Source organism: Abramis brama, assembly GCF_963993115.1.
Source record: "Abramis brama genome assembly, chromosome: 24".
Classification (NCBI taxonomy): domain Eukaryota; kingdom Metazoa; phylum Chordata; class Actinopteri; order Cypriniformes; family Leuciscidae; genus Abramis; species Abramis brama.
Genome location: NC_139986.1, coordinates 10,465,310 through 10,482,890, shown reverse-complemented (window position 1 = coordinate 10,482,890; position 17,581 = coordinate 10,465,310).

The window sequence follows — 17,581 nt, the reverse complement described above, 5'->3', positions numbered from 1 at the left end:
TCAAAGTGTCCTAAAAAAAATTCAAACTATATAAAGTTATAGACTCCTTTTAAAGATAAATCAGCTATACAGAGGGACCCTTTTGACCTCATGAACATAATTCTGGCCAAAGAGTCCTCGATCTTGGGCTTTCTATACATACTCATAGACTCCTTCTGATGATTCATAAGCCATATACATGTCCATATCTGACCTTTTGAACTTATTTGTGGTCAAAGTGTCCTAAAAAAAATTCAAACTATATAAAGTTATAGACTCCTTTTGATGATAAATCAGCTATAAAGAGGTCCTCTTTTGACCTCCTGAACATGTTTCTGGCCAAAGAGTCCTCAATCTTGGGCTTTCTATACATACTCATAGATTCCTTCTGATGCTTCATAAGCCATATAGATGTCCATATCTGACCTTTTGAACTTATTTGTGGTCAAAGTGTCCTCAAATTTTTTCAAACTATAGAAAGTTATAGACTCCTTTTGATGATAAATCAGCTATACAGAGGTCCCCTTTTGACCTCCAGAACATATTTCTGGCCAAAGAGTCCTCGATCTTGGGCTTTCTATACATACTCATAAACTCCTTCTGATGCTTCATAAGCCATATAGATGTCCATATCTGACCTGTTGAACTTATTTGTGGTCAAAGAGTCCTAACATTTTTCAAACTATATAAAGTTATAGACTCCTTTTGATGATAAGTCAGCTATACAGAGGTCCCCTTTTGACCTCCTGAACATATTTCTGGCAAAAGAGTCCTCAATCTTGGGCTTTCTATACATACTCATAAACTCCTTCTGATGCTTCATAAGCCATATAGATGTCCATATCTGACCTGTTGAACTTATTTGTGGTCAAAGAGTCCTAACATTTTTCAAACTATATAAAGTTATAGACTCCTTTTGATGATAAGTCAGAGGTCAAAAGGAGGTCCCCGTTTGACCAGATTCCTTCTGATGCTTCATAAGCCATATAGATGTCCATATCTGACCTTTTGAACTTATTTGTGGTCAAAGTGTCCTAAAAAAAATTCAAACTATATAAAGTTATAGACTCCTTTTGATGATAAATCAGCTATACAGAGGTCCCCTTTTGACCTCATGAAAATAATTCTGGCCAAAGAGTTCTCGATCTTGGGCGTTCTATACATACTCATAGACTCCTTCTGATGCTTCATAAGCAATATAGATTTCCATATCTGACATTTTGAACTTATTTGTGGTCAAAGTGTCCTAACATTTTTTCACACTATAGAAAGTTATAGACTCCTTTTGATGATAAATCAGCTATACAGAGGTCCCCTTTTCACCTCCTGAACATATTTCTGGCCAAAGAGTCCTCGATCTTGGGCTTTCTATACATACTCATAGACTCCTTCTGATGCTTCATAAGCCATATAGATGTCCATATCTGACCTTTTGAACTTATTTGTGGTCAAAGTGTCCTAAAAAAAATTCAAACTATATAAAGTTATAGACTCCTTTTGATGATAAGTCAGCTATACAGAGGTCCCATTTTTACCTTCTGAACATGTTTCTGGCCAAAGAGTCCTCGATCTTGGGCTTTCTATACATACTCATAGACTCCTTCTGATGCTTCATAAGCAATATAGATTTCCATATCTGACATTTTGAACTTATTTGTGGTCAAAGTGTCCTAACATTTTTTCAAACTATATAAAGTTATAGACTCCTTTTGATGATAAGTCAGCTATACAGAGGTCCCCTTTTGACCTCCTGAACATATTTCTGGCCAAAGAGTCCTCGATCTTGGGCTTTCTATACATACTCATAGACTCCTTCTGATGCTTCATAAGCCATATAGATGTCCATATCTGACCTTTTGAACTTATTTGTGGTCAAAGTGTCCTAAAAAAAATTCAAACTATATAAAGTTATAGACTCCTTTTGATGATAAGTCAGCTATACAGAGGTCCCATTTTGACCTTCTGAACATGTTTCTGGCCAAAGAGTCCTCGATCTTGGGCTTTCTATACATACTCATAGACTCCTTCTGATGCTTCATAAGCAATATAGATTTCCATATCTGACATTTTGAACTTATTTGTGGTCAAAGTGTCCTAACATTTTTTCAAACTATATAAAGTTATAGACTCCCTTTGATGATAAATCAGCTATACAGAGGGCCCCTTTTGACCTCCAGAACATATTTCTGGCCAAAGAGTCCTCGATCTTATGCTTTCTACAAATACTCATAAACTCCTTCTGATGCTTCATAAGCCATATAGATGTCCATATCTGACCTGTTGAACTTATTTGTGGTCAAAGAGTCCTAACATTTTTCAAACTATATAAAGTTATAGACTCCTTTTGATGATAAGTCAGCTATACAGAGGTCCCCTTTTGACCTCCTGAACATATTTCTGGCAAAAGAGTCCTCAATCTTGGGCTTTCTATACATACTCATAGATTCCTTCTGATGCTTCATAAGCCATATAGATGTCCATATCTGACCTTTTGAACTTATTTGTGGTCAAAGTGTCCTAAAAAAAATTCAAACTATAGAATGTTATAGACTCCTTTTGATGATAAATCAGCTATACAGAGGTCCCCTTTTGACCTCATGAACATAATTCTGGCCAAAGAGTTCTCGATCTTGGGCGTTCTATACATACTCATAGACTCCTTCTGATGCTTCATAAGCAATATAGATTTCCATATCTGACATTTTGAACTTATTTGTGGTCAAAGTGTCCTAACATTTTTTCACACTATAGAAAGTTATAGACTCCTTTTGATGATAAATCAGCTATACAGAGGTCCCCTTTTGACCTCCTGAACATATTTCTGGAAAAAGAGTCCTCGATCTTGGGCTTTCTATACATACTCATAGACTCCCTCTGATGCTTCATAAGCCATATAGATGTCCATATCTGACCTTTTGAACTTATTTGTGGTCAAAGTGTCCTAAAAAAAATTCAAACTATATAAAGTTATAGACTCCTTTTGATGATGTCAGCTATATAGAGGTCCCCTTTTGACCTCCTGAACATGTTTCTGGCCAAAGAGTCCTCAATATTGGGCTTTCTATACATACTCATAGATTCCTTCTGATGCTTCATAAGCCATATAGATGCCCATATCTGACCTGTTGAACTTATTTGTGGTCAAAGTGTCCTCAAAATTTTTCAAACTATAGAAAGTTATAGACTCCTTTTGATGATAAATCAGCTATACAGAGGTCCCCTTTTCACCTCCTGAACATATTTCTGGCCAAAGAGTCCTCGATCTTGGGCTTTCTATACATACTCATAGACTCCTTCTGATGCTTCATAAGCCATTTAGATGTCCATATCTGACCTTTTGAACTTATTTGTGGTCAAAGTGTCCTAAAAAAAATTCAAACTATATAAAGTTATAGACTCCTTTTGATGATAAGTCAGCTATACAGAGGTCCCATTTTGACCTTCTGAACATGTTTCTGGCCAAAGAGTCCTCGATCTTGGGCTTTCTATACATACTCATAGACTCCTTCTGATGCTTCATAAGCAATATAGATTTCCATATCTGACATTTTGAACTTATTTGTGGTCAAAGTGTCCTAACATTTTTTCAAACTATATAAAGTTATAGACTCCTTTTGATGATAAGTCAGCTATACAGAGGTCCCCTTTTGACCTCCTGAACATATTTCTGGCCAAAGAGTCCTCGATCTTGGGCTTTCTATACATACTCATAGACTCCTTCTGATGCTTCATAAGCCATATAGATGTCCATATCTGACCTTTTGAACTTATTTGTGGTCAAAGTGTCCTAAAAAAAATTCAAACTAAATAAAGTTATAGACTCCTTTTGATGATAAGTCAGCTATACAGAGGTCCCATTTTGACCTTCTGAATATGTTTCTGGCCAAAGAGTCCTCGATCTTGGGCTTTCTATACATACTCATAGACTCCTTCTGATGCTTCATAAGCAATATAGATTTCCATATCTGACATTTTGAACTTATTTGTGGTCAAAGTGTCCTAACATTTTTTCAAACTATATAAAGTTATAGACTCCTTTTGATGATAAATCAGCTATACAGAGGGCCCCTTTTGACCTCCAGAACATATTTCTGGCCAAAGAGTCCTCGATCTTATGCTTTCTACAAATACTCATAAACTCCTTCTGATGCTTCATAAGCCATATAGATGTCCATATCTGACCTGTTGAACTTATTTGTGGTCAAAGAGTCCTAAAATTTTTCAAACTATATAACGTTATAGACTCCTTTTGATGATAAGTCAGCTATACAGAGGTCCCCTTTTGACCTCCTGAACATATTTCTGGCAAAAGAGTCCTCGATCTTGGGCTTTCTATACATACTCATAGACTCCTTCTGATGCTTCATAAGCCATATAGATGTTCATATCTGACCTTTTGACCTTATTTGTGGTCAAAGTGTCCTAAAAATTTTCAAACCAAATAAAGTTATAGACTCCTTTTGATGATAAGTCAGCTATACAGAGGTCCCCTTTTGACCTCCTGAACATATTTCTGGCCAAAGAGTCCTCGATCTTGGGCTTTCTATACATACTCATAGACTCCTTCTGATGATTCATAAGCCATATACATGTCCATATCTGACCTTTTGAACTTATTTGTGGTCAAAGTGTCCTAAAAAAAATTCAAACTATATAAAGTTATAGACTCCTTTTGATGATAAATCAGCTATAAAGAGGTCCTCTTTTGACCTCCTGAACATGTTTCTGGCCAAAGAGTCCTCAATCTTGGTCTTTCTATACATACTCATAGACTCCTTCTGATGATTCATAAGCCATATACATGTCCATATCTGACCTTTTGAACTTATTTGTGGTCAAAGTGTCCTAAAAAAAATTCAAACTATATGAAGTTATAGACTCCTTTTGATGATAAATCAGCTATACAGAGGTCCCCTTTTGACCTCCAGAACATATTTCTGGCCAAAGAGTCCTCGATCTTATGCTTTCTATACATACTCATAGACTCCTTCTGATGCTTCATAAGCCATATAGATGTCCATATCTGACCTGTTGAACTTATTTGTGGTCAAAGTGTCCTAAAATTTTTCAAACTATATAAAGTTATAGACTCCTTTTGATGATAAGTCAGCTATACAGAGGTCCCCTTTTGACCTCCTGAACATATTTCTGGCCAAAGAGTCCTCGATCTTGGGCTTTCTATACATACTCATAGATTCCTTCTGATGCTTCATAAGCCATATAGATGTCCATATCTGACCTTTTGAACTTATTTGTGGTCAAAGTGTCCTCAAATTTTTTCAAACTATAGAAAGTTATAGACTCCTTTTGATGATAAATCAGCTATACAGAGGTCCCCTTTTGACCTCCAGAACATATTTCTGGCCAAAGAGTCCTCGATCTTGGGCTTTCTATACATACTCATAGACTCCTTCTGATGATTCATAAGCCATATAGATGTCCATATCTGACGTTTTTAACTTATTTGTGGTCAAAGTGTCCTAAACAAAATTCAAACTATATAAAGTTATAGACTCCTTTTGATGATAATTCAGCTATACAGAGGTCCCATTTTGACCTTCTGAACATGTTTCTGGCCAAAGAGTCCTCGATCTTGGGCTTTCTATACATACTCATAGACTCCTTCTGATGCTTCATAAGCAATATAGATTTCCATATCTGACATTTTGAACTTATTTGTGGTCAAAGTGTCCTAACATTTTTTCAAACTATATAAAGTTATAGACTCCTTTTGATGATAAATCAGCTATACAGAGGGCCCCTTTTGACCTCCAGAACATATTTCTGGCCAAAGAGTCCTCGATCTTATGCTTTCTACAATTACTCATAAACTCCTTCTGATGCTTCATAAGCCATATAGATGTCCATATCTGACCTGTTGAACTTATTTGTGGTCAAAGAGTCCTAACATTTTTCAAACTATATAAAGTTATAGACTCCTTTTGATGATAAGTCAGCTATACAGAGGTCCCCTTTTGACCTCCTGAACATATTTCTGGCAAAAGAGTCCTCAATCTTGGGCTTTCTATACATACTCATAGATTCCTTCTGATGCTTCATAAGCCATACAGATGTCCATATCTGACCTTTTGAACTTATTTGTGGTCAAAGTGTCCTAAAAAAAATTCAAACTATAGAATGTTATAGACTCCTTTTGATGATAAATCAGCTATACAGAGGTCCCCTTTTGACCTCATGAAAATAATTCTGGCCAAAGAGTTCTCGATCTTGGGCGTTCTATACATACTCATAGACTCCTTCTGATGCTTCATAAGCAATATAGATTTCCATATCTGACATTTTGAACTTATTTGTGGTCAAAGTGTCCTAACATTTTTTCACACTATAGAAAGTTATAGACTCCTTTTGATGATAAATCAGCTATACAGAGGTCCCCTTTTGACCTCCTGAACATATTTCTGGAAAAAGAGTCCTCGATCTTGGGCTTTCTATACATACTCATAGACTCCTTCTGATGCTTCATAAGCCATATAGATGTCCATATCTGACCTTTTGAACTTATTTGTGGTCAAAGTGTCCTAAAAAAAATTCAAACTATATAAAGTTATAGACTCCTTTTGATGATGTCAGCTATATAGAGGTCCCCTTTTGACCTCCTGAACATGTTTCTGGCCAAAGAGTCCTCAATATTGGGCTTTCTATACATACTCATAGATTCCTTCTGATGCTTCATAAGCCATTTAGATGTCCATATCTGACCTTTTGAACTTATTTGTGGTCAAAGTGTCCTAAAAAAAATTCAAACTATATAAAGTTATAGACTCCTTTTGATGATAAGTCAGCTATACAGAGGTCCCATTTTTACCTTCTGAACATGTTTCTGGCCAAAGAGTCCTCGATCTTGGGCTTTCTATACATACTCATAGACTCCTTCTGATGCTTCATAAGCAATATAGATTTCCATATCTGACATTTTGAACTTATTTGTGGTCAAAGTGTCCTAACATTTTTTCAAACTATATAAAGTTATAGACTCCTTTTGATGATAAGTCAGCTATACAGAGGTCCCCTTTTGACCTCCTGAACATATTTCTGGTCAAAGAGTCCTCGATTTTGGGCTTTCTATACATACTCATAGACTCCTTCTGATGCTTCATAAGCCATATAGATGTCCATATCTGACCTTTTGAACTTATTTGTGGTCAAAGTGTCCTAAAAAAAATTCAAACTATATAAAGTTATAGACTCCTTTTGATGATAAGTCAGCTATACAGAGGTCCCATTTTGACCTTCTGAACATGTTTCTGGCCAAAGAGTCCTCGATCTTGGGCTTTCTATACATACTCATAGACTCCTTCTGATGCTTCATAAGCAATATAGATTTCCATATCTGACATTTTTAACTTATTTGTGGTCAAAGTGTCCTAACATTTTTTCAAACTATATAAAGTTATAGACTCCTTTTGATGATAAATCAGCTATACAGAGGGCCCCTTTTGACCTCCAGAACATATTTCTGGCCAAAGAGTCCTCGATCTTATGCTTTCTACAAATACTCATAAACTCCTTCTGATGCTTCATAAGCCATATAGATGTCCATATCTGACCTGTTGAACTTATTTGTGGTCAAAGAGTCCTAAAATTTTTCAAACTATATAAAGTTATAGACTCCTTTTGATGATAAGTCAGCTATACAGAGGTCCCCTTTTGACCTCCTGAACATATTTCTGGCAAAAGAGTCCTCGATCTTGGGCTTTCTATACATACTCATAGACTCCTTCTGATGCTTCATAAGCCATATAGATGTCCATATCTGACCTTTTGAACTTATTTGTGGTCAAAGTGTCCTAAAAAAAATTCAAACTATATAAAGTTATAGACTCCTTTTGATGATGTCAGCTATATAGAGGTCCCCTTTTGACCTCCTGAACATGTTTCTGGCCAAAGAGTCCTCAATATTGGGCTTTCTATACATACTCATAGATTCCTTCTGATGCTTCATAAGCCATATAGATGCCCATATCTGACCTGTTGAACTTATTTGTGGTCAAAGTGTCCTCAAAATTTTTCAAACTATAGAAAGTTATAGACTCCTTTTGATGATAAATCAGCTATACAGAGGTCCCCTTTTCACCTCCTGAACATATTTCTGGCCAAAGAGTCCTCGATCTTGGGCTTTCTATACATACTCATAGACTCCTTCTGATGCTTCATAAGCCATTTAGATGTCCATATCTGACCTTTTGAACTTATTTGTGGTCAAAGTGTCCTAAAAAAAATTCAAACTATATAAAGTTATAGACTCCTTTTGATGATAAGTCAGCTATACAGAGGTCCCATTTTTACCTTCTGAACATGTTTCTGGCCAAAGAGTCCTCGATCTTGGGCTTTCTATACATACTCATAGACTCCTTCTGATGCTTCATAAGCAATATAGATTTCCATATCTGACATTTTGAACTTATTTGTGGTCAAAGTGTCCTAACATTTTTTCAAACTATATAAAGTTATAGACTCCTTTTGATGATAAGTCAGCTATACAGAGGTCCCCTTTTGACCTCCTGAACATATTTCTGGCCAAAGAGTCCTCGATCTTGGGCTTTCTATACATACTCATAGACTCCTTCTGATGCTTCATAAGCCATATAGATGTCCATATCTGACCTTTTGAACTTATTTGTGGTCAAAGTGTCCTAAAAAAAAATTCAAACTATATAAAGTTATAGACTCCTTTTGATGATAAGTCAGCTATACAGAGGTCCCATTTTGACCTTCTGAACATGTTTCTGGCCAAAGAGTCCTCGATCTTGGGTTCCCTTTCGAAAGCTACAATCGATGCTGCGCTGCTCAGCGCATTGGGAACATATTTTATCGTGACCAGCTGTGAATAGTGTGTATAACACGTCGATGGAATTGACCCGGAGGTAATATAGCCTCGGTCGGTGACGTCATCGGCGCGCCCCCGCGACACGAGGCTGTAAGTAGATGAGCCACAGGTGCATCATCAGGTCTTTTGTCTTCAGACCATTACTGTGCAGTGTGTGCGTTGAAAAACATTCTCTCTACTCTCATCTGTTCTCAGATCTTTGTTAGGAGTTAGTTTTTGTCAGGCAGTGTGCAGAAATTTCTCATTCTCAAATCTTTTTCTCTCACGTTACAACAAAGAGTTTAAAAAGTAAAAAAAGAAAGAGAAATGAGCCAACAAAGCAATAAGCGTTGTGTTCCTCCATGCTCCCGTCCCATGTCTGAGCTGGATACACACGATTATTGCTTTGTTTGTTTGGGGGAAGAGCACGCGGTACTGGCGATAGAGAAAGGCGGGTGCGAGCATTGTGATCAGCTCACAGTTAAGATGCTTCGCTCCCGTCTGAACTATTTCCAGTCCGCACCCGCATTACCATCGTGGGGCTCTCGTATGGATCTGCATGACGAGCAAGAGACGGGTCCGTCCCTTTCGCTTGCTGCGTCACCAGATCCTAACATCCCTTCTCGTGATCTCGAAGCGCGCTCCGGTGCTTCTTCGGTTCACGAGGGGGATGATATTTCTCTTGGTTCGTCAGATCATAACGAGCGGCCAGCCTCTGAGCATTCCTCCCGTGAAAAAAGATCTGTTGAGGAATTGCTAGAGGTGGTCACTCGCGCGGTGGCCAGGTTACAGCTTGACTGGCCACGCGACCAAGAGACCCCCAAACCCAGTAAGCTTGAGGATAGGTTTCTGTCCGGTGGCAGGGGGGAGAGAACATTACATCAGTCTCTCCCCTTTTTCGAGGACCTCCATGACGAGCTGTCTAAGTCATGGAGTAAACCATATACTTCTCGCGTTTTTGTGCCCTCGACGTCGACTTTTTCGACTATCGTGGGTGCGAAAGCGCGGGGGTATACGGAGATGCCGCGGGTTGAAGAGACGCTTGCGGGCTATCTCTCACCCGAGTTGGCATCTTCGATAAAGAAACCTACCCTCCCCACTAAACCCTGTCGTATAACATCATCATTAGTGGGGAAAGCTTATCAAGCTGCAGGTCAGGCTGGTGCTGCGCTGCACACTATGGCAGTGTTACAGGCGTACCAGGCTGACCTGTTGAAGGATTTGAGTGTGGGCAGTACGATCGACGAGGAAGCGTTCACGGAGCTTCGTCGTGCCACAGATCTGTCTCTCCGTGCGACCAAGCAGACGGCCCGTGCCATCGGCCGTTCTATGTCTGCTTTAGTCAGCACGGAGAGGCATCTGTGGCTTAATCTGACAGGGATTAAAGAGAAAGATCGTCTGTTTCTTATTGACTCTCCTGTATCTCCATCTGGGCTGTTTGGTGACGCGGTTAACACCGTAGTCACACGCTTTAAGGAAGTCAAGAAACACGAGGAAGCGTTCGTGCAGTTTCTTCCTCGCCGCACTCAAGGGGAGGGGCCGTCTGCCACCCAGCCCCGCCCCGGTCCTTCAAAAGCCAGGGAGGTGAAAAAGCAGAGCGTGGCGAGTCGCGCTCCCCCTCAGAGAGACTGGAGGCAGACTCGCCAGGCTCAGCAGCCTCCCAAGCCAGACCTCAGGACTGTCATCAATAGAAAGAGGAAGTCCTGATGGTCTGGCGCCCATTCTAGTGGGGGTAGTCCCCCGCGGGATGGGGCGCGTTCAAGATCTATTCGTCCCTTCCCGCTACCCTCACAAAACCTCTCCATCCCCGCCACCTCTCGTGCTTCGGGGGGCAGCGGTTTCCAGCGAAATATTAGATGTTCCGTCGTTTCCGGCTGTCATTCCGGACACGGAACATCTAATATCCCCTCAAAAGGAAGTATTAAAATTAATACCACTCTCAGAAAGTCTGGCAGCGTGGGAACTTCTGCCGGGCGTTTCTGCGTGGGTATTAAGCACAGTACAGTTAGGATACAGAATCCAGTTTATTCGTCGTCCTCCGCGTTTCAACGGCGTGATTTTCACTACCGTGAAACCGGAGCAGATGCATGTACTGTCGCAAGAGCTGCAGACTCTTCTGAGCAAAGAGGCCATAGAACGTGTTCCTCTTCCAGAGAGGGAGTCAGGTTATTACAGCAGATACTTCCTAGTACCCAAAAAGGATAGGGGGTTGCGTCCAATCTTAGATCTTCGAGGCTTAAACCGCACAGTCAAAGCACTCAAGTTCAAGATGTTAACCGTCAAGACGGTCGTGTCGCAAATACAACATCACGATTGGTTCGTCACGATCGATCTGAAGGACGCATATTTTCACATAGAAATATTGCCACAACACAGGAAGTTCCTGAGGTTCGCTTTCGGGGGCGAAGCGTACCAATTTCGGGTTCTTCCATTCGGTCTAGCACTGTCACCCCGCACATACACAAAATGCATGGATGCAGCACTGGCTCCATTACGACTCCAGGGCATTCGCATTTTGAATTACATAGACGATTGGTTAATACTAGCACAATCACGAGAGATGGCGCTCCAACACAGAGACATCGTGTTAGCTCATCTAGTTTCTCTAGGGCTGAAACTCAACACCAAGAAAAGTGTTCTTTCTCCTGCTCAGAGAACGAATTATCTCGGGATCGTTTGGGATTCGGTTACGATGCGGGCACAAATGTCTCCCGCTCGAATCGAGACCATTCAGCAGACCATGACCAAAGTCAAGCTAGGCCAAGTTCGTACTGTTCGACAGTATCAAAGAATGTTAGGTCTCATGGCATCAGCCTCCACGGTGATTCCTCTGGGGCTGTTGCACATGAGACCGTTTCAGTTGTGGCTAAAAGCCAGAGGTTTTCATCCAAGAGCCAATCCTCAAAGGCTAATAAAAGTGACGCGCCGCGGGCTTCGTACACTATCTCTGTGGCTCAGACCCCGGTTCCTCGCCTTGGGTCCCACTTTAGGGGCGCCGTGTCGTCGCAAACTGCTAACGACGGACGCCTCCCTGACAGGCTGGGGAGCGGTCTTGGATGGCCGTCCAGCTCAAGGGGAATGGGAGGGTCATCAGCTCGATTGGCACATCAATTGCCTCGAGCTGATGGCCATATTTCTGGCTCTGAAATATTTTCTCCATCAATTGAGGGGCTGTCATGTCCTAGTGCGGGTGGACAACACAGCAGCAGTCGTGTATATTAATCACCAGGGAGGTCTGCGCTCACGCAATCTGAACAGAATAGCGAGGCAGATTTTTCTCTGGGCCCAGGGCAAGTTCCTGTCACTCAGGGCAGTATACATCCCAGGGCATTTGAATGTGGGAGCAGATCTATTGTCCAGACAGACACTACCGACGGGGGAATGGAAACTCCACCCAGAGGTAGTGAAACAGATTTGGACCAAATTTTACGAAGCGGAGGTGGACCTCTTCGCCTCCCAACAGACAGCGCAATGCCCCCTCTACTTCTCTCTGAGTCACCCGGCTCCTCTGGGTCTGGATGCGATGGCGCACACATGGCCCAGGATGCGCCTTTATGCGTTTCCTCCAGTTTCTCTGCTCCCGGGAGTTCTAGCCAGAGTTCGCCAACAAGGGTCTTGCCTCTTGCTGATAGCGCCACGTTGGCCGAACAGAGTGTGGTTCTCGGAGATAATAGCTCTCCTCGACGGCTCGCCGTGGGCGATTCCGGAGAGGAGGGACCTTCTGTCTCAGGCGGAGGGCACGATATTCCATCCCAGGCCCGACCTGTGGAATCTTCATGTTTGGCCCCTGATGGGAACCAATTAAGAGACACTGGGCTTTCGCCGGATGTTATTGAGACCATTCTGAGTGCTAGGGCTTCCTCCACTAGAAGAAGTTATGCTATTAAGTGGGGTGTTTTTGAAAGGTGGTGCGTTGAACACAATGTAGATCCAGTTAACTGCCAGATTGCTTCAGTGCTGGACTTCATGCAAGAGAAATTATCAACAGGCACATGTCCTGCCACTCTTAAGGTTTACGTGGCCGCTCTTTCGGCTTGCCATGCCTTAGTTGACGGGGCGCCACTTGGGAGACACCCTCTGCTCTCACGCTTCCTTCGGGGAGCCAGGCGACTGAGGCCTCCAGTTAGAACCAAGATCCCTTCATGGGATTTAGCTATAGTTCTTGAGGGTCTGGTTGACACCCCCTTTGAACCAATAGAATCAGCGTCTGATAAACTTCTGACTCTAAAAATGGTTTTTCTGATGGCAATAACTTCCTTGAAGAGAATTGGGGATATGCAGGCTCTGTCTATCTCGCCATCCTGCTTAGACTTTGCCCCAGGTATGGTGAAAGTGATTTTGCATCCACATCCTGATTTCCTGCCTAAGGTTCCATTTTCGGCTGTACATCCTGTCATTCTTGAGGCTTTCTGCTCCCCGCCGTTCTCAACGCCGGAGCAGGAGAGATCTCATAGGCTGTGTCCAGTCCGTGCTCTTCAGGCTTATGTCCACCGCACTAGCCAGTGGCGTAAGTCGGAGCAACTGTTCGTCTGTTATGGGGGCAGCAACAGAGGAGGAGCTGCTACCAAGCAGACTATGTCTCATTGGGTCAGGGATGCTATTGCTCTTGCTTATGAGGCGCGCGGGCAAACTTCGCCTATAGGTCTTAGAGCTCACTCCACCAGGGGGGTCGCCTCTTCTAGTGCTTTGGCAAGGGGGGCCCCTTTGCAACATGTTTGTGATGCGGCAGGTTGGTCCTCTCCGCACACATTCATAATATTTTATAGTTTGGATGTTCATGCCACTCCGGGCTCTCATGTCCTTGAGTCGACATCGCAAGCTAATGTCTAGGCCTTCTTACGTTCTTGTGAAACACACCTGCACAACCGTGGGAGTCCAGACATGTTCAAGCACGGCGGCGTGGGTATTCTCGTTCCCAATGCGCTGAGCAGCGCAGCATCGATTGTAGCTTTCGAAAGGGAACGTCTCCGGTTACTTAACTGTAACCTTGTTCCCTGAGAAAGCGGAACGAGATGCTGCGCTACTTTGCCGTGCTGAAGATGTCCCGGGACTGCTCTTCAGACAAAATATCCTGATGATGCACCTGTGGCTCATCTACTTATAGCCTCGTGTCGCGGGGGCGCGCCGATGACGTCACCGACCGAGGCTATATTACCTCCGGGTCAATTCCATCGACGTGTTATACACACTATTCACAGCTGGTCACGATAAAATATGTTCCCAATGCGCTGAGCAGCGCAGCATCTCGTTCCGCTTTCTCAGGGAACAAGGTTACAATAAGTAACCGGAGACGCTTTCTATACATACTCATAGACTCCTCCTTCTGATGCTTCATAAGCAATATAGATTTCCATATCTGACATTTTGAACTTATTTGTGGTCAAAGTGTCCTAACATTTTTTCAAACTATATAAAGTTATAGACTCCTTTTGATGATAAATCAGCTATACAGAGGGCCCCTTTTGACCTCCAGAACATATTTCTGGCCAAAGAGTCCTCGATCTTATGCTTTCTACAAATACTCATAAACTCCTTCTGATGCTTCATAAGCCATATAGATGTCCATATCTGACCTGTTGAACTTATTTGTGGTCAAAGAGTCCTAAAATTTTTCAAACTATATAAAGTTATAGACTCCTTTTGATGATAAGTCAGCTATACAGAGGTCCCCTTTTGACCTCCTGAACATATTTCTGGCAAAAGAGTCCTCGATCTTGGGCTTTCTATACATACTCATAGACTCCTTCTGATGCTTCATAAGCCATATAGATGTTCATATCTGACCTTTTGACCTTATTTGTGGTCAAAGTGTCCTAAAAATTTTCAAACCAAATAAAGTTATAGACTCCTTTTGATGATAAGTCAGCTATACAGAGGTCCCCTTTTGACCTCCTGAACATATTTCTGGCAAAAGAGTCCTCGATCTTGGGCTTTCTATACATACTCATAGACTCCTTCTGATGCTTCATAAGCCATATAGATGTCCATATCTGACCTTTTGAACTTATTTGTGGTCAAAGTGTCCTAACATTTTTTCACACTATAGAAAGTTATAGACTCCTTTTGATGATAAAACAGCTATACAGAGGTCCCCTTTTGACCTCCTGAACATATTTCTGGCCAAAGAGTCCTCGATCTTGGGCTTTCTATACATACTCATAGACTCCTTCTGATGCTTCATAAGCCATATAGATGTCCATATCTGACCTTTTGAACTTATTTGTGGTCAAAGTGTCCTAAAAAAAATTCAAACTATATAAAGTTATAGACTCCTTTTGATGATAAGTCAGCTATACAGAGGTCCCATTTTGACCTTCTGAACATGTTTCTGGCCAAAGAGTCCTCGATCTTGGGCTTTCTATACATACCAAGGGCGTAGATTTGGTTTGAACATTGGGGGGGTTGAAGTTTGGGAATGCCTCTTGATATTGTGATCATGGTATAAATATTGGGGGGGTTGTAATGCATAGATTTAAATATTGGGGGGGTTATCTCCCCCCCGTCCCCCCCACAAACTACGCCCCTGATACATACTCATAGACTCCTTCTGATGCTTCATAAGCAATATAGATTTCCATATCTGACATTTTGAACTTATTTGTGGTCAAAGTGTCCTAACATTTTTTCAAACTATATAAAGTTATAGACTCCTTTTGATGATAAATCAGCTATACAGAGGGCCCCTTTTGACCTCCAGAACATATTTCTGGCCAAAGAGTCCTCGATCTTATGCTTTCTACAAATACTCATAAACTCCTTCTGATGCTTCATAAGCCATATAGATGTCCATATCTGACCTGTTGAACTTATTTGTGGTCAAAGAGTCCTAACATTTTTCAAACTATATAAAGTTATAGACTCCTTTTGATGATAAGTCAGCTATACAGAGGTCCCCTTTTGACCTCCTGAACATATTTCTGGCAAAAGAGTCCTCAATCTTGGGCTTTCTATACATACTCATAGATTCCTTCTGATGCTTCATAAGCCATATAGATGTCCATATCTGACCTTTTGAACTTATTTGTGGTCAAAGTGTCCTAAAAAAAATTCAAACTATAGAATGTTATAGACTCCTTTTGATGATAAATCAGCTATACAGAGGTCCCCTTTTGACCTCATGAACATAATTCTGGCCAAAGAGTTCCCTTTCGAAAGCTACAATCGATGCTGCGCTGCTCAGCGCATTGGGAACATATTTTATCGTGACCAGCTGTGAATATTGTGTATAACACGTCAATGAAATTGACCCGGAGGTAGTATAGCCTCGGTCGGTGACGTCATCGGCGCGCCCCCGCGACACGAGGCTATAAGTAGATGAGCCACAGGTGCATCGTCAGGTCTTTTGTCTTCAGACCATTACTGTGCATGTGTGAACGTCAAAACTCTCTCTCTACCTTTTATCTGCTACAGATCTTTGCTAGGAGTTAGTTTATTCAGGCAGTGTGCAGAAAATTTCTCATTTCTCAAGCCTTTTTCTCTCTCGCACATCAAAGAGTTTAAAAAGTAAAAAGAGGAGGAATGAGCCAGCAAAACAATAAGTGTTGTGTTCCTCCATGCTCCCATTACATGTCAGAACTGGATACACACACTTACTGCTTGCTTTGTTTGGGAAAGAACATGCTGCCCTTGCATTTGAGCATGGTGATTGCGAGCACTGTGGAATGTTTACAGTTAAAGTGCTTTGCGTTCGCTTTGCTTATTTCAAGGTAGCGCCCATAATGATTGTGGGGCTCGCGTGCGATCTGGCTGAGAAGCGAGAGACGGTGGTTCCCTATCGCTCGCTCTCTCTCCAGATCGCGATGTCCTTTTGCCTGACTACCGAAGCGTGCCTCGGCGCTTCTTCGGCTCGGGCAGAGGACATTGAATCTCGTGGGTTTGTCGCCTCCGAGCGTTTCTCCCGTGATGATAAAAGGAGATCGCTCGTGGCGATCGTTCGTGCAGTGAGTGACCAGATTGATCTGATCACAACAAAAAGAGTCACATAAAACACAGTCTATAAATAAATAAAGATTGTAAATATTTATGTCTTGTGTCCTCGACATCGAGCCATTCTACTATCGCGGGTGCGAGGGCACGCGATTATATGATATTGCCTCAGTTTGGAGAGACGCTCGCGGGCTATCTCTCCCCTGGGATCATATTATCTTATCAGATGCATTTTCAGCGGTTAGGCTGGTACTGCGTTGTACACTATGGCCGTGTAAAAGGCATACCAGGTTGATCTTATGAAAGATTTAAACACAGCCTCTCATCCAGACCGTGTTTGCTTGTCTGATTGGGATGTGTTTATTGCTGAGGAACTGATATTTATATTGATATATATAATATTTATATAATATAATTATATATATATATATATGTATGTATTATATATAATATAATATTGTCTGGCTGTTTTCCGGACACATTTAATTCTGAGGAATTAAAGCTGCCTCTGAACACATCTCTCGTTATGTTAAAACGTTTGAGAGGTTCTCGAGGTGGTGACTTGTGTGATGGTCGGATTACAGCTAGACTGCCCTCCTTGAGGATCTCCATGACGTTAACTTGGTTATGGGAAAACCTTATTCTTCGTGCATCTTTGTGCCCTTGACGTATTAAGACTATCATGGGTGCAGGGGTGTGTGGTTATACGATGATGGGCCAGTCTGAAGATACATTTTCTTCTCTTCTTTTTGCTCATCATCATTTTAGGAGGGTTCAAAAGCAGAGTGTAACGAGTTGCGCTCCCCCTCGTGAAAACTGGGGACCGGCTCGTTGTACTCAGCAGCTGCA